The following is a 24,296-nucleotide window of genomic DNA, read 5'->3' as shown; positions in this document are numbered from 1 at the left end:
TAAAATAAATATTTTATTTATAGGTGGAAACTAATTAAGAAAAAGTCTTCTAATCTTATATTGATTCATTTGATTTAAATACGGCAAGACATCAATGACATAATAGGAAGAAAAACTGGAATTTCCATAAGGGCTCCATTATGTAACAATCCATTGCTGTCTATAATAATGGAGAATAGGATTTTAAATTTTGGTCCCAGAAGGAGATTCTATATTTTGCAGATTGTTATAAGGACACCAACCCTCTTTTCAATCTTCTTCAGCATGATGCTGAACCAAGCCATGAAAGAACCCAACAATGAAGACGCTGTTTACATCCGGTACCGCACGGATGGCAGTCTCTTCAATCTGAGGCGCCTGCAAACTCACACCAAGACACAAGAGAAACTTGTCCGTGAACTACTCTCTGCAGACGATGCCGCTTTAGTTGCCCATTCAGAGCCAGCTCTTCAGCGCTTGATGTCCTGCTTTGCGGAAACTGCCAAAATGTTTGGCCTGGAAGTCAGCCTGAAGAAAACGGAGGTCCTCCATCAGCCAGCTCCCCACCATGACTACCAGCCCCCCCACATCTCCATCGGGCACACAAAACTCAAAACGGTCAACCAGTTTACCTATCTCGGCTGCACCATTTCATCAGATGCAAGGATCGACAATGAGATAGACAACAGACTCGCCAAGGCAAATAGCACCTTTGGAAGACTACACAAAAGAGTCTGGAAAAACAACCAACTGAAAAACCTCACAAAGATTAGCATATACAGAGCCGTTGTCATACCCACACTCCTGTTCAGCTCCGAATCATGGGTCCTCTACCGGCATCACCTACGGCTCCTAGAACGCTTCCACCAGCGTTGTCTCCGCTCCATCCTCAACATCCATTGAAGCGCTTTCATCCCTGATGTCGAAGTACTCGAGATGGGAGAGGTCGACAGCATCGAGTCCATGATGCTGAAGATCCAGCTGCACTGGGTGGGTCACGTCTCCAGAATGGAGGACCATCGCCTTCCCAAGATCGTGTTATATGGCGAGCTCTCCACTGGCCACCGTGACAGAGGTGCACCAAAGAAAAGGTACAAGGACTGCCCAAAGAAATCTCTTGGTGCCTGCCACATTGACCACCGCCAGTGGGCTGATATCGCCTCAAACCGTGCATCTTGGCGCCTCACAGTTTGGCGGGCAGCAACCTCCTTTGAAGAAGACCGCAGAGCCCACCTCACTGACAAAAGGCAAAGGAGGAAAAACCTAACACCCAACCCCAACCAACCAATTTTCCCCTGCAGCCGCTGCAACCGTGTCTGCCTGTCCCGCATCGGACTTGTCAGCCACAAACGAGCCTGCAGCTGACGTGGACTTTTACCCCCTCCATAAATCTTCGTCCGCGAAGCCAAGCCAAAGAAGAAGATAAGGATGGAATTTTAATGTCATTTGAACAAATGAAGCAAATACATAATGTCCCGAATGTCACCTTTCTTTGCTGTAAGCAATTAAGAGCTTTTTTTTTAAAGAGAAATTTGTGGAAACAATACGACTCCTCCAGGGTCGAGTCAATTGGGACTATTATGAGCCCAGAGGACCCCAAAACCCAGCAGCAATAGATATTCACCAAGACAAATGCTTACGTAAATGAAAGTCGCTTTTAATTATCTTTATAAATGAAAACAGAATCACACTTTAATTTATCACTGTTGACTTACTTAACTAACTTAATCCCCTTCTAATTCTAAGCGCACGTGTATGTGTGTGTAAGTTCAGAAAAGTTCTTTGATTCACAGTCCAATCTCACTTCTCATTCCTCCAAGTTCACTGGTTCAGGCAATTCTTATACAGTGAACAGAATTTAACATTTATAAAGTTCACCAGGCTTTGGTGCTTGAAAAATAAATGGTTACTGCTCAGGAAGGCTCTTGTCAGTTTTCAGAGAGATTTGTTGTTCTAGGACATCCACAGCTGTGTGTTGCTGACAAAACTTGCCCCTTCAGGGTTCTCCAGATGATAACCTCTTTCTTTCAGCTTATCACAGAGTTCCATTTGTTTCTCTTATTCCAAGTGAAACATTAGACAGCCAGTCCTCTCCTCTTGCATGAAACACTTTGAGCAGGCCGTCTTCCAAATGGGGCTTTCCACAAGTTTGTCAGCTTGTCCTGTTCCAGTCCCAGCTGCTGTTGCTGCCTGTAACACTGTAGAATTGATCTGTGTGTGTGTGTGTGTGTCTCTCTCTCTCTCTTACACACACACAGATATAAAACCTGCTTCACTCTCTCTGCTTGCAAAACTACATGACACTCTTAGAACAGCAAGCTCCCCTTCAGAGAGCAGACGGCTCCAACAAGCTCTTTCATCTGTTGCCTTTTTATAAACAGCAATCCATTAGTGAAGTCTCTTGAGCATTCTCCAAAGCTCTTGCAAAGACTGTTGGCCCCAACATGTCTAGCATGGGGCTGAGCTCCAATATTTTAAATAAGATCTCTTTTAAAGTGTTTGTATATGACCTACTCTAACAAACCTTTCCCAATTCATCTCCCAAAACATATCTATATACTCTGTCACAGAACACATTTTATGGGTGGATAATATACTCATTAAGTTAAAGTAACTGAATTTAGTTGACCCTCCAGACAGACGAGAAAAAGCTCAAAATTCATAGGTCCAGGGAAAGATGGGAAGCAGATTTAGCAGTGAACATATCAGAATATTCCTGGGCTGAATGGTGTAAAGAAGGGATAACATCGATTACTACTGCGAGGTATGGTTTGGTGCAATAAATTTTTTTCATCAATTATATTTTACTCCGCAAAGACTGCACAAATCAAAGCCTGAAATATCTGGCAGATGCTTCCGATGTGGAATAGAAGAAGGAACATTTCTCCTATGTGAAAGTAAATGTTTATTTTCCAGGAGTCAACTTCCCCAGCAATCCAGAATTATATTTGATGAGAAATTTTATAGACATTAGTAATCATTTAACAGAGTTCCAAATCTCATTTACTATGATTGCACTAACGATATCTAAGAAATGTGTTGCCATCACGTGGAAATCAGTTGCACCGATTTCTATGAAGAGATGGATATCAGAAATGGTCAGTTGTATTCCTATGGAAAAGATTACTCAGAAACAAACACGATGCATTCCTGAAGAACTGGCAACTGTATTTGAACTTCATTGGTGCACAAGTGTAAATACATGATCTGTCCTCAACCCTCTACGATTATTTTTACCAGTAAAATAGACTCTGAGCCTCGGCAAAAGACAAAAAGACTCTGTATCCATTTATCTTGCTGGAATGTTATTATTTTGTTTTGGAAATTTTGGTTTGTTATATATATGCATATAAATTTTACTTTTTATTTTTATAAGAAAAAAGAAAGAAGGACTATATATTTATTTGTAAATGGTATATAGATTATTTTGGTATGAATATGTAAGAATGTGTAAGTGATATGTGTTTGAAAACCAAAAATAAAATATTTTGAAAAAAGAACAAAATAGATTATTGAAGAGAGAAAAGACTAAAGCTTGAGGAACAATGTGCTATGAATATGGCCAAAGTAAAAGCATTAGCTCAGGCTGAGCAAGATTTATCACTCAAAGTGAAACACCCAAAGGGCCAGCAACAAACCTTCCAGTAGGTCAATGTGTACAGCAGCCACAAGAAATGAGTATTCTCAAGCAAGGTGCCACGGGTGTTGCTGCCGATGCTCAAATGACAATGGAAAGAGCTAGCAATATTCAGTCTCTTGAGAGGGCACAACATATGAATTTTCCCAAAAAGAGTGTATTTCAAAAAGGTTCACCAATGCAAGTTGATCATACTCAATGGTTATGTCTCTTCATGTTGCTGAAGAACAAGCGATTAATGCCAATACTTACAACTCAAGGTCCTACACCTATGGCACCAGTTCAAGAAATGTTTTTTTTTTCCCCATTCACAATAAGACAATATATTACTCATAGCAAAAAACAAAATGAAATTTCTGCTTCGTTGGTGCAGCAACAAGGTTTACCCAAGAAGGAAATTCCAGTTTTAATGGAGATCCACTACAATATCTGACATTCATGAAGTCTTTTGAACATCACATTTAAACTAATACTAAAAACACTAAAGATTGTCTGTATTACTTGGAACAGTATAGTGGAGGACAGGTGAAGGAGTTAATCAAAAGTTGCCAATATATGAATCCAGAACAAGGTTTTAAAAGGGCAAAAGAATTATTGCATCATCATTAAGGCAATGAACATAAAATCACAAGGGCCCACATAGACAAGATTCTTTCTTCGCCAGCAATAAAATTAGAGGACACAAAGGCTTTACAAGCAGATGCACTCAATCTGAGAGGATGTTGTAACACAATGGTAAGTTCTGTGTATTTGCAAGAGCTGAATTTGCTTGCTAATCTGTCAATTATTATAAACAAATTGCCTTACAAGCTGAAAGATTTACGGAGAACAAAAGTTATAGAGCTTAAGATGCTTCCCAGAAAGGACGCCACTTTTTAGGATGTTGTACAATTCTTGGAATGGCATGTCTATGTTTACACCATATAAGCATTTGGAAATATTAAGGATACTTCAATAGTTCCTAAAGATGTAAAGAAGTCTAAATCAATTCAATAGAAACCAAAAGGGAAGTACCTTTTTTACTGCTGTGTCAGATACAAGCATAAGAAAGAACAAAGAAACAAAGGAAAATTAAGATCAGACTTTTTATGAAAGTTGTTTGTATTGCAAAGATAAGCATGCTTTAGAAAGATGTTCACAATTGGAGAAAAAGTTGCATGATAAGAAATTAAAGGACACATCAGCAAAACTTGTAATAAGCAACTCAATTGTGATATATGCAGTTTAAAACATCCCAAGTTACCGCATTCTCAATGAAGTAAAGTTGAGAAGGAAGTCAAACAATCTGAATCCAAGGCTAATGCGACAGTCAAAGAGAATGCTTCAGCTTCAGTTCAGACAGTCTTACTGGGGCCAGTGATAAAGCTCAGCCAATAGTTCCTGAGCAGGTTAAAGCTTAAAAAAAAGGGAGCTTCATACTGAAGGCCTAAGCCTTTCTTGATCTAGGAAGTACCACATCATTTTGTACTGTTGAATTAATGAATAAACTTAATCTTCATGGTAAAAGACCACAGATTTTGTTGAAGACAATGAATGATGAAAAGAACATTGAAACTAATATAGTTTCAGGATTACAGATTGCTGGATTGAATAGCAATGAATTTTGTGATCTTCAAAGTGTATATACTCAGATGACTATGCCTGTGAATATGGAGAATATTCCCTATCAAGATGATATCAAACAGTGGGATCATCTAAAAAACGTTTGCTTACCCAAGATTGATGCCAAAAATAGAGATGTTAATTGGATTAGATGTACCAAAATCTCTTGAACCTCTAGAAGTAATAAGGAGTCAAAATAATGGACCTTATGCCATGAGAACATTCCTTGGATGGACAATTAACGGACCATTAGGAGGAAAATGAATAATGATCAGGAGTTGACAAATGTAAATGTCAACAGAATTTCAGTTGTCAAACTTAATTATCTGTGGGAACAACAGTTTAAAATTGATTTCGCTGAATGCACAAAGATATTCAAGAACTTCTGAAGGAGGACAAACAGTTTCTGGACTTCAAATTCTGTTAAATATGTCGATGGTCACTGCTGTATAGCATTACCTTTGAAGAAAATGGAAATTTGTATGCCAGACAATAATTGCAGAACAGCATAAGCTGAATTTCAAAAGAAAATTCAAGAGAAATTCTTCCTTTCACTTTGGAATATACCAATGTCATGTTGAATATGATAACCAAGAGTTATGCAGAAAAGGTATCAGATGATGTCCTGGAATATAAAGATAGTAGAAAATTGTATTTACATCATCATGGAATTACACATCCACAAAAGGAGAAATTACGTGTAGTATTTGATTGTGGAGCATCATTTCAAGGACTTTCATTAAATTCTCAACTTTTACAAGATCCAGTACTTTAATAGGTGTTTTGAAAAGATTTTGTAAAGAGCCTATTGTAATTGCTGCAGATATTGAAGCCATGTTTCATCAAGTGAAAGTACCATCAGAAGATCATGATTTTCTATAATTGTTATGGAGATTACAGTAAAGATATGATTGAATACAGAATGACAATTCATTTATTTGGAGCAACTTCGTCACCGAGTTGTGCAAATTTTGCTCTCAGGAAATGTGCTGAAGAGAATAAAAAACAATTTCATTCTCCACCTATAAACATCATCAGAAATAATTTCTATGTTGATGATTGTCTCACTTCAGTGGATTCATAAAAAGTAGCAATAGATCTTTATCATGAGTTAAAAGAGATCTGTAATAAAGGTTTCTTCCTTATGAAATGGATAAGCAACAGTCAAGATGCGTTGGCTGTTATTCTGAGGCAGAAAGAGCAAAGAAGATAAAATATCTTGATTTAGATTGTGACATTCTACCTGTCGAAAGAATCCTAGGGGAGCAATGGTGTGTTCAATCTACTGTTTTCAATTTCAAAACAGTTTTAAAAGAACGGCCTTTGACAAGAGGTATTCTTTCAATCATAAGCTCAATATACAATCCTTCGGGAATATTAGCACCAGTAGTATTAATAGCCAAGAAAATTCTGCAAGAATTGTGCAGAAGAAAATTTGGATGGGATGAAGTTATACCAGATTCCATCCCACAAGATTGGATTGAACTGAATTGAGAGTCTTAAAATATTAGAAAGTTTTAGAGTCAACAGGTGTTTTAAACCATCAGTCTTTGGAATTGCCACATTTGCTCAGTTACATCACTTTGCTGACACAAGCAAAGGTGCTTTTGGTACTGTCAGTTGTTTAGCAAAATAACCAAGAGCAAGTACATTGTGGATTTGTAATGGGAAAAGTCCATTAAAACCAGTCCCCATATCTCGAATGGAATTGATTGACTGCCACTACTATGGTGAGCAAAATGAGAATTACAGATGAAGTTAGTAAACTAGGTTTTGGACTGATAGTGCATCAGTACTTAAATACATCAATAACAAAACCATGAGGTTTCGTACCTTTGTGACTAACACAATTAATGAGATTGAGAAGGTTCTGCATGCTAATCAATGGAATTACATTCTGATAATGGATCCAACTTTACAGGAGCTCAACTGGAGTTACGAAAAGCTATTCAAGATTGAAATCAACATCAAATTCATGATGCATTATTTCAGAAAGAAATTAGTTGGATGTTTAACCCACTCACAGGATCATATCATGGAGGTATATGGGAAAGAATGATTAGATCAATCAAGAAAATTCTTAATTACATTTTGAATAGTCAAATACTGAATGATGGTAATCTTTAGACAGAACTGTGCAAAATTGAAGCTATTTTAAATAGTCATCCAATAACTAAAATTTGTCGATTCAAATGATGTCGAGGCACTTATACCAAACCATCGCTTACTTCTTAAATCTAAATCTTTAATGCCTCCAGGTCAATTTCAGAAAAAAGATATTTATGTAAGACGCAGATGGAAACAAGTGCAGTTTATTGCAGATTTATTTTGGAGAAGATGGATTAAAGATTATCTTTCATTTTTACAAGAGAGACATAAATGGTCTAAAGTTACGTGTAATTTTGTATACAGAGACACTGTCATTATCATGGACGATTCTGCACCAAGAAATTCTTGGTTGCTGGGGAAAACCATGGATACAGTTCCGGAAAGAAAGGTTTCATTCAGCAAGTGCAGATTAAAACCAAGCATGGTTACTTAAGTCGACCTATTACTAAAATCTGTCTTTTACAAGAAGCAGAAAGTTTTGATTTCTAATGTTATACTTACCATATTTGCTTGTGTATTATGAAAGATTATAGATTTTTTTGGGAGATAAATTGGGGCAGGTTTTTTTAGTGTAAGTCACATACCAACACTTCAAAACAGATCTCATTTAAAATATTGGAGCTCTGCTCTGAGGGAGGCGGAGAGAGGGGTGGAGAGGAGGGGAGGGAGAGAGGGTTGGAGAGGGGGGGAGGAAGAGAGAGGAGGAGAGGAGGGGAGGGAGAGAGGGGTGGAGAGGGGGGGAAGAGATGGGTAGAGAGGGGGGAGGGACAGAGGGGGGAGGGAGAGAGGGGGGAGGGAGAGAGGGGGGAGGGAGAGAGGGGGGAGGGAGAGAGGGGGGAGGGAGGGGGAGGGAGAGGTGGGGAGAGAGAGGTGGGGGAGGGAGAGGGGGAAGGGAGAGAGGGGTGGAGAGGGGGGAGGGAGAGAGGGGTGGAGAGGGGGGGAGGGAGAGAGGGGTGGAGAGGGGGGGAGGGAGAGAGGGGTGGAGAGGGGGGGAGGGAGAGAGGGGGAGGGAGAGAGGGGGAGGGAGAGAGGGGGGAGGGAGAGAGGGGGGAGGGAGAGAGGGGGGAGGGAGAGAGGGGGGAGGGAGAGAGGGGGAGGGAGAGAGTGGGGAGGGAGAGAGGGGGAGGGAGAGAGGGGAGGGAGAGAGGGGGAGGGAGAGAGGGGGGAGGGAGAGAGGGGGGAGGGAGAGAGGGGGAGGGAAGAGGGGGGAGGGAGAGAGGGGGAGGGAGAGAGGGGGAGGGAGAGAGGGGGAGGGAGAGCTGGGGAGAGAGAGGTGGGGGAGGGAGAGGGGGAGGGAGAGAGGGGTGGAGAGGGGGGAGGGAGAGTGGGGTGGAGAGGGGGGAGGGAGAGTGGGGTGGAGGGGGGAGGGAGGGAGAGAGGGGTGGAGGGAGGAGGGAGAGAGGGGTGGAGAGGGGGGAGGGAGGGGTGGAGAGGGGGGGAGAGAGGGGGGAGGGAGGGGGGAGGGAGAGGGGGGAGGGAGAGAGGGGGAGGGAGAGAGGGGGAGGGAGAGAGGGGGAGGGAGAGAGGGGGAGGGAGAGGTGGGGAGGGAGAGAGGAGTGGAGGGGGAGCGAGGGGGGAGCGATCAGTCCTCCAGTTTTACATCAGCAGCAGCAGCTGGGACTGGAACAGGACAAGCTGGCAAACTTGTAGTGTGACAGAATATTTAGAGGTGTTTTGGGAGGAATTGTTAGAGCAGCTAGCACACACACATTTTAAAATACAGAATAATTGCAGGACTTTTGCAGAATGCTGTTTAGAAGAGGCAACAAAGTATCGACAGCGCTTGCCTGGGAGAGCATGTGATCTTTGCAGGCAGAGGAGAAGAGTTTTGCTCTCAGAGAGGGAGGGTATGAAATAGAGAGAGAGGTCATAGAAATCAGTTCCTGAAGGATAAGCTGTCAAACTTTGGAAGGCTGCCTGGTCAACCAAGAAGACTGGCAGTCTGAAAGGTGACCTGAAAGAAAGAAGATCATCTGGAGAACCCTGAAGGGGGCAAGTTTCATCAGCAAGACTGATTGAGAAGGAATGAGTTGTGGATGTCCTGGGAAAGGAATCTCTCTCTGAAAACCAGCAAGGACCCTCCTGAGTGGTAACCATTTGCCTGTTAAGCACCAAAGACTGGTGAACTTTGTTAATGCTAACTTCTGTGCACAGTACAAGAATTGCCTCCAACCAGTGAGATTGGACTGCGATTCAAATAACTTTTCTAATCTTAAATATACATTACACTCACCTGCACTTAGTATTAGAGGTGGGATTAAGTAGTTAGGTAGGTTAAATAACAAGTTAAAGTTCAATTCTGTTTCCTTGTTCAATTATAATTAAAAACTACTTTTGTTTAAGTAACCCTGTGTTGTGGTGCATATCTATTGCTGCTGGTTTTTGGGGTCCTCTGGACTCTGTAACAGTAGGCCTTTACCCGTTTGTAGAGGTGAGTAGTATTTTTAGTACTTAATGGGGGGGGGGGGGGAGCGGGAGAGGGTTTTTTTTTTGGTTTGGTAATGTTTTTGTTTTTTTTAAATTTTATTCTTTTGATATTTGGATTAATCTTACAACTTCTATGTGGATTGAAAGCTTATTGGACAGATTGAAATCTTTATGAAATTAGATGGCTAATTTAAAATTTACAACATTTAACATGAATGGGCTCAATAACCCGATTAAATGTAAGAGCATGTTAACTTGTATTAAGAAATTAAAAGATGACATTCCATTTTTGCAAGAAACTCATTTAACTGAAAGTGAACATCAAAAATTAAAAAGAGACTGGGTGAGTCAAGTTTTTTTTAATTCTTCTTTTAATTCTAAAGCTAGAGGGGTGGCAATTTTAGTTCATAAAAATTTGCCATCTATTTTGGGATCAATATACGAGTCAACAGGGAGAGTTTTGTTAGTAAATTGTAAAATTTATCCCAAATCTTGGACTTGGGCGAATCTTTATGCACCAAATGTGGATGACAAGATGTTTATTCAGGATTTTTTACTTAAATTATCATATTCTCATGATCAAATTATGATAAGGGGTGATTTTAATTGTTGGTTAGATCCTTTAGTGGATAAATCTGGTAAGGTGATGCCTAGGACAAAGATGGCTAAAAAAAATGTTTGATGAAGGAACTTAATTTGATTGTTATATGGAGGAAATTAAACCTGAAAGAGAGGGACTACTCTTTTTATTCAGCTCAGTACGATACTTATTCTAGAATTGATTTTTTTTATTATTGGCTCAGTTATTGGATAATGTATATGTCAAGAATTTTGTCAGATCATTCACTTGTTTTATTGACATATGCAATAACAGAAAAAATGGTCTCCACATACTGCTGGAGGTGTAATTCTTTATTATTAAAAATGAAGAATTTTGTAAATATATTAATAAACAAATAACAGTTTTTAGATATAAATAGGAATTCTGTGAACAGTAAATTTGTATTAGCATATTTAAGAGGTCATATTATTAGTTTTACAGTCAAACTTAAAAAGCAATATTTAGCTGAGGATAATATTTTGGTGAAAGATATAAACATTTTGGAAAGAGTTACAAAGGAATCCTTTTAACAAACCTTTTAACAAAGAGAAAAAAGTACAATTAGATTCAAAGAAATTGAAATATAATACATTATAAACTTAGAGTTGAACGTTTATTTCAAAGATCTAAACAAAAATATTTTGAATTTGGAGAAAAGGCACAGTTTTAGTATGGCAATTGAAATCTGAGCAAGTATCTCGAACAGTATAAGCAGTTAAAACAATTTTGAAAATTTCTTATCTCAGGATATTAATGAACAATTTAAGGAATTTTATAAAAAATTATATACTTCAGAAATGCAGCAAGATCAAAGTAAAATAGATGGAATTTTAAATGTCACAATTACCTATTTTGAATGATTGGATGAAGGAACAATTGGAAAAGCCAATATATTTTAAAGAAATTACCTTAGTTCTTAATTCAATGCCAAATGGTAAATCTCCAGGAGATTATGGTTTTACTGTGGAATTTTATAAGAAAAATTGTTACTTCCATTGTTTGTTGAAGTTTTACAGCAGGTTAGAGATACACAAACTGTACCAGAATCTTTTTCTCAAGCTATTATAACAGTTATTCTTAAAAAAGAAAGGGGCCTTTTGAATCCTGGATCTTATAGACCAATTTCATTATTAAATGTTGATTACAAGCTTTTGACTAAGATTCTAGCTAATAGGCTAGCACAATTTCTACCCAAATTGATTCATATTAATCAAGTGGGTTTTATTAAGGGTTGATATTCTGCTGATAATGTAACTAAATTAATTAGTTTAATTAATATTTCACAGGAGAAATCCAACTTATCAGTGCCAAAAAGGCATTTCATAGGGTGGAAAGGTTTTTATTTAAAGTGTTGGAAAAATTTAGGTTTGGACTAATGTTTATAAATTGGATTAAGACAGTATATAAACAAGAAAAAGCTAGATTTATGACAAATGGGCTTTTATCTGAATCTTTTAATTGAAAGAGATCTACTAGACAGGGTTGTCCTCTGTCACCAGCATTATTTGCATTGGTTATTGAACCTCTAGCACAATTACTAAGGCAGGAAAGGAATATTAAAGGTATTAAAACAGGATTGGATGAACTTAAGATTAGTTTATTTGTGGATGATGTGTTGATTTATTTAACAGAACCACAAGTCGTTAAAACGTTTTACGGGAAAAGTTAATACAATTGGAGAATTGTTGGGATATAAAGTGAATTGGAATAAAAGTGAACTTATGCCATTGTCCGAAGCATACTGAAGCTCCTTGTAAAGGAGTAGTACATTTTAAATGAACTCATCAAATTAAATATTTAAGTATTAAAATGGATAGACATACAAATAATTTATATGCTTTAAATTATTTGCCATTATTTCCATAAATTAGAGGATTTAATTAAATGGAAAGACTTGCTGATAACTTTAGTTGGTAGAGTGAATTGTCTAAAAATGTATGTATTTCCTAGACGAGTATTTTTTTCAATCTATTCCTTGTAATATTCCTAAAAAAAATTTCAAAGACTTGCATACAGAAGTTAGGAAAGTTTTATGGAATGGTAAAATGGTAAGTGTATTTATTCATAAGTTAACATGAAAATATGAATTAGGGGAATTACAACTTCCAATTTTTTTTAAATTACAATAAGGCCACTCAGCTAAAATTTATAAATAGAATGTTTGATCTTGATAGTCCTTTGACTTGGGGGCGGGGGGGGGGGAATATAGAATTAGTGAGGATAGAAGAGATCAATTTATTTATAAATGGAATGTTAAATTGTTGTAAGTTGCCAATTTTATCTCATTTGATAGATATTTGGGATGGGATAAATAATGAAATTGGTACTCAAGATAAAATATCTAGATACACTGACTTGTATCAGAAGAAACTTTTTCCTTTTATGGTTAATGATTGCCTTCTTAAGATTTGGGATCAGAAAGGGATTAAATTAGTAAATAATTGCTTTGAATTAAGTCAATTTCTTTCATTTGAAAGAATGAAAGATATCAAGTACCAATTCAGACTCTTTTTTTGTTATTAAAGTTTGCGGATGACACCAAATTGAGTGGAAGAGCAAAATGTAATGAGGATGTGGAGAGTCTACAGAGGGATATAGTTAAGCTGGATGAATGGGCAAAGGTCTGGCAGATGGAGTACAATGTTAGTAAGTGTGAGGTTATCCACTTTGGCAAGAAAAATAAAAGAGCTGAATATTATTTAAAGGGTGAAAAACTACAGCATGCTGTTGTGCAGAAGGACTTGGGAGTGCTTGTGCATGAATCGCAAAAAGTTAGGTTGCAGGTGCAGCAGGTTATTAAGAAGGCAAATGGAATGTTAGCCTTCATCGCTAGAGGAATTGAATTCAGGAGTAGGGAGGTAATGTTGCAACTGTATAAGGTACTGGTGAGACCGCACCTGGAGTACTTTGTCCATTTCTGGACTCCATATTTGAGGAAGGATATACTGGCTTTGGAGACGGTCCAGAGGAGGTTTACTAGGTTGATCCCTGGGATGAAGGGGTTGACTTATGATGAAAGATTAAATCATCTAGGATTGTATTCGCTCGAGTTCAGAAGAATGAGAGATCTCATAGAAACATATAGGATTATGAAGGGTATGGATAGGATAGATGTAGGAAGGTTTTTTGAGCTGGCCGGGGAAACTAAAATGAGAGGACACAGTCTCAAGATTCAGGGGAGTAGATTTAGGACAGAGATGAGGAAAAATAGTTTTTCCCAGAGAGTAGTGAATGTTTGGAATTCTCTAACCAGGCAAGTGGTTGAGGCTGCCTCATTAAACATATTTAAAATTCGGTTAGATAAATTTTTACATGATAGAGGAATTAGGGGATATGGGGAGAAGGCAGGTAGGTGGAATTAGGTCATAAATTAGATCAGCCATGATCGTATTGAATGGCGGAGCAGGCTCGAAGAGCCATTTTTGGCCTACTCCTGTTCCTACTTCCTATGTTCCTATGTAAATCGATGTTGTACGATTCCTTTGGGAAGAATTTGTTTATTCCAAAAGAGTCAAAGTTTGAAATGATGGTTCGTGATGGAGGGAAGGAAGGATTTATATCTGAAATGTATAAACTATTACAACAGAAAATGTCTAAAATTGATTTGCACAAATCAAGATTAAAATGGGAAAAGATTTGGGGGTTGATTTGGATAACAGATCATTTGTAATGATAGTATAACAAAAATACTAAATGTCTGGTATAGACTTGTAAATTATAATTTTATACATCAATTATATTTAACTCTGGAGCATTTAATAAGATATAATTTGTTTTTTTTCTGATTTGTGCTTTTGATGTAATGATCAGAAAGGTACATTTTTACACTCAGTATGGTTTTGGTCTCGTGTTAAGGATTGTTTACAGAATATTTTGAAAATAAAACTTTCTTTAGATTCAAACATTTTTTTTAATTGGTGATACAAGTGAAATTTATTTATTATACAAGTTGGATAAATTTCAAATGGCTTTTCTGAGACTGGCATTAGCAGTGATGAGGAAATGTATAGCAAGTACGTGGAAAGATCAGATAAAACTTAGAGATAGCATTGAGAATTAAGGTCTTGTATTCCATTGGAATAATTTGAGAGATAAATTCTATATTTTTGGGAAAGTTTGGAGCCCGTATTTGGATCATTTTAATTGGAAAATTTGAAGATTTTGATCTGGATGTAGTGGAGTTTCCTTATGCCACGATATATTAATTCTTGCTTTGGTTTTTTCCTCTTTTTTTAATCCTTTCTTTTTTAGGGGTTAATTGGGGCAAGTAGGGTTAAAGATGGGAGGGGGTGTATTATTGTAGGGGATAGAAGGGTTTTTTTTTCTATATAAACCATGTTAAATTTAAGGATATATTTGTATTATTATTGGTGTCATCATGGTTGTTTATATTTTAAATAAAATATTCAAAAAAAAGCTTGCAAGCTTGTGGAAAAACCCACTTTGAAGACGGGTTGTGAGTTCTTAAGCCCTTGTGGTTCGTACAAGAGGAGAGGACTGGCTGTCTAATGTTTCACTTGGAATAAGAGAAAGTAGGATGAAAGAAAGGATTATCATCTGGAGAATCCTGATGGGGCAAGTTTCGTCAGCAAGACACTGATTAAAAGGCATCAGTTGTGGGTGTCCAGTGAACAACAAATCTCTCTCTGAAAACCGACAAGAACCTTCCTGACTGGTAACAATTTACTTTTCAAGCACCAAATTTCACCTGGTGAAATTCATAAATGTTAAATTTTGTGCACAGTATAAGAATTGCCTGCAACCAGTAAACTTGAAGGAATAAGAAGTGAGATTGGTCTAGGAATCAAAGAACTTTTCTAAACTTACAGACATTATATACATGTGCGCATAAAATTAGAAGGGGGTTAAATTAGGTTAGTTAGTATTGATAAGTTAAAGTTTGATCCTGTTTTCATGTTTAAAGATAATTAAAAGTAACTTTTGTCTTGATGAATATCTATTGCTGCTGGATTTTGGGGTCCTCTGGGCTCGCAACAGTACCTGTAATAGTAATTATTATATATTAGCCATTAATGTCTATTATAGTAATTAGGGGCCGGAATGTAATGATTAAAACATTGTGTTTTTTATTTTTAGTTAATTTTTGGCCTCGTCTCTTTAAGACTATTGTTTGTAGTGTTACCTGTGACTGACTCAATATGTTGTAATATCTGCATAGACTAAGAGCCTGCATCGCATTCTTCGACGAACTATGAAGAGAACATGAGCTCAAGATAATTTTCTTTGAATTAGTCTTATTTATTCTTGTACATCTCTTTAAAGTTGAATATCATTATATCTTTAAATACAGTATATGCTTTGTTTATTCATTATGAAAATCTTAATGTGAAGTTATGCAAAATGTTTATCCATTTTATCAACTCATTAAAGCTACATCTACAAAGTTTGGTTTCTTGGATTAATAAGATAATAATTTGGAATACTGTTCCCACATTTCCTTGAAGATGACACAATGTGAAATTAGGATATATTAGAACCTGGAAAAACAAAATATAATGGGAGTCAAAAAGCTTAAGTGCTGATATAATTATGCATGATGTGGAGAGAAAACTTGTTAAGATTTCAGTAATCATTATATCTTTAAATACAGTATATGCATGAGGGGGGGGGGGTGGGGGGGTGGTTTGGGAGGAAAGGGGGGGGGGGGGAGAAAAAGTCACTGTATATGTGTGAAAAGAAATAGTGTATATCATGGCTAATGTGATTTATGGTGTGAAAAATAAAAAAAATTAAAAAAAAAAAAATATTTTGCTTGAAAAAAAAATACAGTATATGCTTTGTTTATTCATTATGAAAATCTTAATGTGAAGTTATGCAAAATGTTTATCCATTTTATCAACTCATTATAGCTACATCTACAAAGTTTGGTTTCTTGGATTAATAAGATAATAATTTGGAATACTGTTCCCACATTTCCTTGAAGATGACACAATTTGAAATTAGGATATATTAGAACCTGGAAAAACAAAATATAATGGGAGTCAAAAAGCTTAAGTGCTGATATAATTATGCATGATGTGGAGAGAAAACTTGTTAAGATTTCAGTTCCAATGGAACATCTGTAGCAGGGCCACTACGGTTACAGCTCGAGGTAGAAAGAAGGCTCACATTCCAAGGGAGTGTAATCGACACTGACTTTATTGGGCTACAGCTCTGCCTTTTATAGGCAGTCGGCCGTGTCACCACTGGGATGTGGCTTGTGAGAGGCTGGCTGTTATTAGTTGTCCCAGATGCAAGGGCCTGAATTGGATCCACCTTCAATCTGCTAGTTGTGATTGGCCATTTCAACCGCTATTCCTGCAGCCTATGGGAGCAGGCATCTCATCCGCATCCTGTCTGCCTGATTGTCAGGTTCAATGACTGGTTGCTGTGTTGGCCTGAGGAGCGGGCTGCAGATTTTGCTGCACATTAGTCCTCCTATTCTCTTCACACATTGTGAATAACATGGGAGTTTTAATTTTCAATATGTGAAGGATTTTACCTTTTAATTACAACTTAAATGTCTCCCTTGTTCCATTGCAAGCTCTCACTGTCGTACTGTCAAATAAGATTATTGAAAATAAACTGCAAGAGAAAATGCAAGAACTGCTTAATTAGGAACTAAAACTGTCTGAAATTAAAGACAGCAGTTTCCAGAAACAAATGTGTAACAGTAACTTAAAATTTACAGAACTTTGAGGCTAATGGGCACTTAACATCCTTTGCAATAAAATAATACAAATTTGATCTTTGTTGACTGATTTTAGCAGTTAGGTTCAAAGAGTCCAATCCAAGATTTAAAAAGAGTATAGCTAACAAATGCCCAAGCTCTTGAAACCATAGAATGTAAAACAGAACACATTTGGGAATAGGTCCAAGTTAAAACTAAAATGAGAAAGATCCAGCCAAATTTAGTTTGTAAATGCCCAATCTTTCAGATGTGGCATGGCCTCAAAAGCCAGAGGAATGATCTGCTTTTTTCTTCAAATTCTATATTTTGCAATTTCTTTCATCCCTCTTTTTTAAAAAAAAATCAACATATTGAAAGACTGTTGATCCGCTTTACTGTTAATTGTAATTGCCTGTTAGATACAAACTGGATGGAGAGGGTATGGGCATTGCAGAAGATAAGCATTTATATCCCACCCTCCCCAGATTATGTAAACTGTCATATTAGGGATGCAAATTAAGGTCTTTGGAGATAATATTTTTGTATTCATCTTCTAAAAACAGAGCTATTTTATGTCGAACGTTTTTATTTAAAAATCACATTGTTCATTTAATTTCTAATCGCAAATCTTATACTTCAATAAAAACACTAAAGCTAATCCTCAATTTCATCTAGGGTTACATATTTAGAAAACAAACAGTACAATACTGCTCCAGTAATCCTCTGACCAATAGTTCAGAAATCCTGATGGTTCAGCATCTGGCTCATCAGGTGGGCCATTTCCACACCCTCTCTAACTCACATGGTATTTTTTCCTGGACTACCTTGAAAATTACTGGGTTTGTTATTACATTTATGAGACTATCCTGTTTAGCATCTAAAAAGGTGAATTTAGGTACATTGGAGTATAATTGGAGTGACATCCAACAATCCTGACAATCTGCCAGTCCAGTGCCAAAGTCCCAAGCATGCCAGATGATCAGCAATATAGACCTGATACCATACACTTTTCTCCATATTAGAGTCAAATTCAAATGAACTGCAACATTTAATCATTTAACTAAATGCTGCCTTCTATTCCATCGAACATCACAAACTGTCTATAAAACTATCCTTCTCCACTTTAAACTGACAACATGCCAAATTAGGAAAATGCTTTTTGGTAAGTATGATTTTCTGGTTAATTTATCCAAAATGCATATTTTAGCTATTGTTTGTTGCAACTGCATGAAAATAAAGATACAAATAATGACCTCACTTTGAAATACTATTGAAAATTTCTAAAATAGGAATCAGGAAAACTTTTAGATATTTACAACAAAAAAAAGCTCTCCAGCACAACAGAATCAAGAAACCACAGGAAGACACAAACCTCACTGAATCCAAACAAGTTGGTAGCACTATCCCATTCTTATCCACATGTATTTAACTCCCTTTTCAAGAACCTGATCAAGTCCATGATTTACACTAAGCTCTAAACAATGAACGCCTACTGAATTTATGAGGCTGATAAGTTTATCATTATGCACCTTGTATTGCAACAATACACTTGGAGCAGCCATGTAGCGGGCCAAGTGGGCACACAGCACGGTATTGCGAAAAGGCACGGTTCTTTGGCGGGTGTGTGGAGCCATAAGACAGCTGAGTCCTCACCCACGCAGTGCTGCATGCCGAGTAGCGGCACGTGGATTCACGGAATCTCCTGCCGGAAGGCGCGGGACGCTCACAGGGCTTAATACAAACCTGCTGGTCCCGTGGATCGGCAGCAAACTCAATGATGTCCCACCCTGTCCCGTGGAGACAGGGATGTGAGGTATATAAAAGAAGCCTGTAAAGTCTAAATAAAAGTCTTGTGTTGACTAACCTGGTGTGCATGTATTGTTCTACCGAAGTAGACGCTACAAACTAATAATAAATAATAAACCACAAGATATAAATAATAGATATAGATATTAACAATAAAGCTCATGCAAATAAAAAATGGCTTGCAGTAGTACAAATATTTATTTGGTGCTAGACTATGATTATTGTACCAAGGGGAGGTTCACTGTTGGAGAGGAACCAGAGGTGCTGGTTTTCAGATTTCTGTTTCTTCTGCATGAAGATAGCAGTAAGAAGTGGTGACAACCAGGATCGTAAAAGATTTTTATGATGTTGCCTCTGTTCTTCATACCTGCCTGCAATGGATGAGAAATCAGAGCCTACGATGGACCTTGTCATGTTTACTACCTTATTCAAATTTCTACTATTGCAGTCTACTTCCAAATATTCTGCCAGAATATTGGAATCTCCTTCCAATTATCCTTGAAACAAGGGAATGTTTCTCTCTGTCCTTTCCAACCCCCATCATGATTTTGTTTTGTCTTTAACTTTCTTTCAATCTTGCTTACTCCAAAAAGAACAATCCCGGGTTCTCTCATTAAATCTTGTTGCTGAAATCCTTCATCTATTGATTAATTCTAATAAATCTCTTCTGCACCTTCTCCAGGATTTTCACATTCTTTTTGAAGTTTAACAGATTCGAAGTTCATCAGTTCAAATTTATTGTCAGTGTACATATATGACATCACATATTATCCTGAGATTCATTTTCCTGCGAGGCAGGCAAAATTTCTACTTACCAGTAACTAAACTGCACTCAAGAAAACAGGCACATTTACAAAAGAGAGAAGTAGAATTCAAAATTCCATTAATTGTCATGTATATAAAATACATAAAAATGTATTGCCTTTGTAATTTTATTTTAATTTAGACATGCAGCACAGTGACAGGCCCTTCCATGTTTATCCTGTCAAGGGACACAAAGAGGGTAATATCATGCCTCATACCAATATCAAGACAAAAGTGAGAAGCAAAAAAAGAGTCTCTTCAGAGTCACAGTGTCTGTGAATCCTGCCAGCTCCACAAATGCCACCATTTCCTCCACCCCTTCACGGTCGCTTTAGTCATAAACACAAGCTCAAGGCATTTAAGTTATCCTCCTCACCCCCTGGTTCCAAATCAACCCCCTCCCCCCCACCCCCCCCCGCCCCCCAAAGCAATTGGGAAGTTCTCTGCATTCAAGACTCTTTGCTTGCCATTGACACCTTCCAAAATCCAAATCACTGGTGCCCCAAAGCCTGTCAACAGCAGGCCATAGCTTGGTGTGAGGCCTTCAGCATCAAACCAAATGGGCACTGTATTTAAAGTTGCAACTCATCTTTTATATAGGAAAATGTATTTTCATCTGCAACTTGCCTGTCTATTCTGCAATTCTTTTGTTACTCAGTCTATTACTATCCTCTTGTTCAAGTTTAGTATCAAATTTTATTTAGGAGCCCATTTATTGAACCAATAAACTTGTAATTGAGTGAAGGTAACTTAATGCGCCTCGTGTCACTGGCATCACCGAGGTGAATGTGGATCTTCTGTGCGTTCCCCATTTTGTCTTCTGGATTGCACAGGAGAGGCTGATTTTACTGCCATCCTGATCCTGACCCTGTCCTGAACGCAGAATCACAAGCTCTGAGAAGTGCCCGGACCTCTGCATCTGGTTAGCCCTGGTCATGAAACATTTGAACTCAGTGACATCCTCAATGCACTTGCTGATGAAGCCAGTCACTGAGCTCATGTACTCCTTGATGTTTTCATGACCTCTGAGGTTGGCTGCCTCCCTGAAACAGCTCCAATCCGTGGTTTCAAAGCAGTTTTGTAGTGATGCTGTGGCCCCTCGCACCCTCCTGCCTGGCACGTCCTGATGTCCCTACGAACTGATCATAGTTTGCTTTTCCAGCAGACTGTAGGCCAGGGTTGGCAGAACAGATTATGTGATCTGAGTAACCAATGTGGGAGCGAGATGTACACATGATCCAGGGTGTTCTCTCCTCTAGTGGCAAGGTTGACATACTGTTGAAACCCTGGTAAGACTGTTTTCAGGTTGGTGTGATATAAGTCACCAGCAACAATCAGGATTGGATGTCTGGGCTTCACAGATGGCATCATAAAGCTCCCTCATGGCTTCATTTACATTAGCCAAGGGCAGAACTACAGCAATCAATGTGGCCAAGAATTCCCTGGGTATGTCGAAGGGTCTGCACTTCACCATTAGACACACTATCTCTGTTGAGCATACAGACTTCACAACAGAGACATTTGTGCACCAGTTCTCACTGATGTAAATGCACAATCTCCCTCCTCAAATCTTGCCAGAAGCAAAAGTGTCAATCTGCTCTGAAGGAGATATGTCTAACAAATGTACTTTCGGGGCTGGACCCCACACTCTGATGTGAGTAGGATGCCCTCCTTCTATCCTACTACTGCCGCCACGCTGCCCGATGCAACCCCAAAGTGTTATTTCTGCGGGAAGAACAAGCACAGAAGGTCCCAGTGCCCAGTGAGAAAAGCCAGGTGCCAGAAATGCCTTAAAAATGGCCACTTTGCTGTAGGCTGTCGCTCCAAAATGGCCACCGTCAAACACAGTGACTCGAGTGAAGCCAAATCGCCACTCTTCATTTCAAACACTTCTTCCTCAGAGCTCTCGTCCAATGCGAGCAAGGACTCCACCGCGCGGCAGTGCCTGATGTCACGGGGCAGACGCCAAGCACGCAAGGTACGAATTGGAGCTGCAATTCGATGGCTTTCATGGGAGGAAGAATGAGTTCATAGAATGCAGAGACAAGGAGGAGGTCACATCAAGGCTGTAGGAGGCAGGTAGCTGGGTGATAGTCAGGAGAAGGAGAGCAAAAGCAAGCAGACAAGTAGCGCAGGGTACCCCTCTGGCCATACCCTTCAATAAAGTAGAAGGTTGAGGGGGTGATCTGATAGAGGTATATAAAATTATGAAGGGAATAGATAAGAGTCGATGTGAATGGACTCTTCCCCTTGAGGGTAGGAGAGATTGGAACGAGGTGTCATAAGTTAAGGGTTAGGGGGCAGAACTTTAGAAGTAACATAAAAGGAAGCTTCTTCACTCAGAGAGTGGTGGCTGAGTGGAATGACCTTCCAGAAGAGGTGGAACAACAGGGTCAATTTTGTCGTTTAAGTTGGAGGAATACATGGATGTGAGGGGGTTGGAGGGTTATGGGCAGGGAGCAAGTAGATGGCACTAGTGGAGTTCACTTAAATCGGTGCAGACTAGAGGGGCTGATATGGCCTGTTTTCGTACTGTAAATGTTATATGGTTACATAGACCGGATCACTGAGTCTGGAATTAGTCCTGGAGCCATGTTTCTGTAATCACCAGACTGGGGTTCGAATGCAGCCTCAGGTAGTCCATTTTCTTTTCAGCAATCTTTAACAGTCAGATTCTGTTCAAGTATTGCAGACATATGATGTTCAAGAGGAATCATATTATAGAGACCCCAACAAAACCTGTCCACCTTTAACTTGTGTTTTAAAGCTCTTGACACCATTTCTGAAAAGCAAACAATATCTTCGATCTCAATTATTTTCCCACAATCAAGCTTAAAATGCAAATTCCATCTATCCCCACCTTAAAAAATATTCAAAGGATCTGTTTCCACCAGCTTTTGAGAAAGAATTTTAAAGACTTGACCCTGAGAGTCTTATATGCAATTCAAAAAGGGATTCAAGTTCCACATTCTTTCACAAATTGAAACATGCTCCTAACATCCTTCCTGTCAAGATCACTAGGATCATCTTTCAAGTTCTCTCTCACTCAATTTCAATTGCTGCCAATCTAACATAATATCAACTGAGTGACCCTTCTCCAAACTGCTTCCAAAAAGCACTTACATACTTCCTTAAACAGTATTTGTCGTGTTAGCTGCAAATTGAGCAACCCTTCCATTGATGCCTTCATCTGTCATTTATGTAAACTGTAGAACTTGAAACCCCACCCCTTATCTCCGTGGCACGCCAAGCAAGAATCAAACTATAGATTCCCTTCTCCCATAGCAGACAAAATCCATCAACACATTTCATTTATTTCTTGCACCTCTACTCTCACCTTTCCAAGAGGAATAGAATACGAAAGGAGAGATGTGATGTTGAGGCTTTATAAGGTGATCTCACTCAAGAGTACTGTGAGCAATTTTGGGCTCCTCATTTAAGAAAGAATGTGCTGACGTTGGAGATTGTTCACAGGAGGTTCACTAGAACGATTCTGCGAATGAAAGGATTATAATATGAGGAACGTTTGATGGCTCATGGACTGTACTCTAGGTAATTTAGGGGAATGGGGGATCTCAATGAAACATTTCAAATGTTGAAAGGCATGGACAGGATAGATGCAGAAAGATTGTTTCCCATGGTGGAAATGTGAAGACAAGGGAGCAAATCTTCAGGATTGAAAGGCATCTGTAAAGAAATGTACAGTAATTTCTTCAGCCAGACAGTGGTAAACCTGTGGAATTTATTGCCACAGGTGGTTGTGGAGGGAAAAACATTGGGTGTATTTAAGGTAGAGACTGATCCGTTCTTGATTAACCAGGGTATCAAAGGTTATGGGGAGAAAGCCAGGCAGAGGGGCTGAATGCAAAAACGGATCAGCTCATGATTAAATAGTGAGGTTGAATGGCCTATTTCTGTTCTTATATAATCTTATAGTCTTTCTCTGCAAAGACAGAATAATAAAGGTAGCCAGGCAACTCACAATGAGCAGATCATTCTTCACAATTTCTTTCAGTTCCAATAAGATTTCATCACCAGGCACATTCAGTCCCTTTGCAACTCCCTTGTCTGCTCTTCCATCAAAATATACCACGATTTCTTATACCATATTTCCATTCAACAGGAACAGATGCTTTCACCTCTTCCCTTCCTACGGTCCAGTGACCCAATCAATTTTTCCAGAGAAGCAGATTCACATGCATTTCTTCCAATCTTGTGTACTGCATTCAGTATTCCTCTACCTAATAAAGTTGGCCATCTGACTTGTACAGCCCGCTCCTCCATTTGTTCAGATTATGACTCGAATGGCTTCTACACTGGAGAAACCACAATGATCAGCTAATCACTTTCCAGAGTATCCGTGTTCAGTCCACAGGAGTGACTTTGAGCTTCCAGTTGCCGACCAGTATAATTCACTGCCATTCCCACTCATGACCCACTCATGGTGTATGACCTCCTGCAATATTACAAGGCTCATTACAAGCTTGATCAACATCTCCTGTTTTAAATATAACTGCTTTTCTCTCTTTTCTAGTTCATATGAAAGGATTCCAGATCCAAAATATGGCAACATACTATCTATGTTACCTCTGGCACACAAGTTTTGTTTTTTTTTGCAGGAAGCCTTCAAATGATACTCTATCAAATGCCTTCTAGAAATA

General features: G+C 38.5%; 1 protein-coding gene and 1 long non-coding RNA gene across 7 annotated transcripts in view; one reads left to right on the top strand and one right to left on the bottom strand.

The window, feature by feature from the left end:
• LOC138757012 (uncharacterized) overlaps positions 1-15,915 on the top strand; it is a 35,104-nt gene extending 19,189 nt beyond the window's left edge. The window contains exon 3 of the long non-coding RNA XR_011353277.1: positions 15,535-15,915. This is a non-coding gene — a long non-coding RNA (uncharacterized lncRNA). The remainder of the gene's footprint in view (positions 1-15,534) is intronic.
• ptpra (protein tyrosine phosphatase receptor type A) overlaps positions 1-24,296 on the bottom strand; it is a 351,147-nt gene that overhangs the window by 243,106 nt on the left and 83,745 nt on the right. The gene's annotated exons all lie outside the window — the stretch shown is intronic.

Source organism: Narcine bancroftii, chromosome 3, assembly GCF_036971445.1.
Source record: "Narcine bancroftii isolate sNarBan1 chromosome 3, sNarBan1.hap1, whole genome shotgun sequence".
Classification (NCBI taxonomy): domain Eukaryota; kingdom Metazoa; phylum Chordata; class Chondrichthyes; order Torpediniformes; family Narcinidae; genus Narcine; species Narcine bancroftii.
This window is presented reverse-complemented; position numbering and strand designations above follow the sequence as displayed.